Here is a 384-nt window from a genome sequence, read left to right on the forward strand (position 1 = left end):
CCACGTTAAAATTTAGCTGCGCCAGGCAGCCCCAGTGTGGCTCGAAAATTCCTGGGAGTCGGCCGTCCGTGTCTGCCCTGCGCGTTCGCACCCAGGAAGGACCCTCCCAGCCGTTGTTCCCACGCCCCCTCTCTAGCTGCTCACGGCAGACTGAGGGACTCCTGCAGGGAAACCGTCCATCCACTGCTACCAAATGTTGGCGTGGGTTATGGATCCGTTGTAATGATGTGACCCCAATATGAGTATGATCGTTCACCTTTATTAGTCAGCAAAAACAAGGTTTATATAGCAAAACTATTACAGCATCTGAATGGTTAAACCCCCAATCCATATATAGGCAAAACTACTGCAACTCGTTGTGATTGGTGCAGAGCTGCATCTCGA

Source organism: Opisthocomus hoazin, chromosome W, assembly GCF_030867145.1.
Source record: "Opisthocomus hoazin isolate bOpiHoa1 chromosome W, bOpiHoa1.hap1, whole genome shotgun sequence".
NCBI classification, from domain to species: domain Eukaryota; kingdom Metazoa; phylum Chordata; class Aves; order Opisthocomiformes; family Opisthocomidae; genus Opisthocomus; species Opisthocomus hoazin.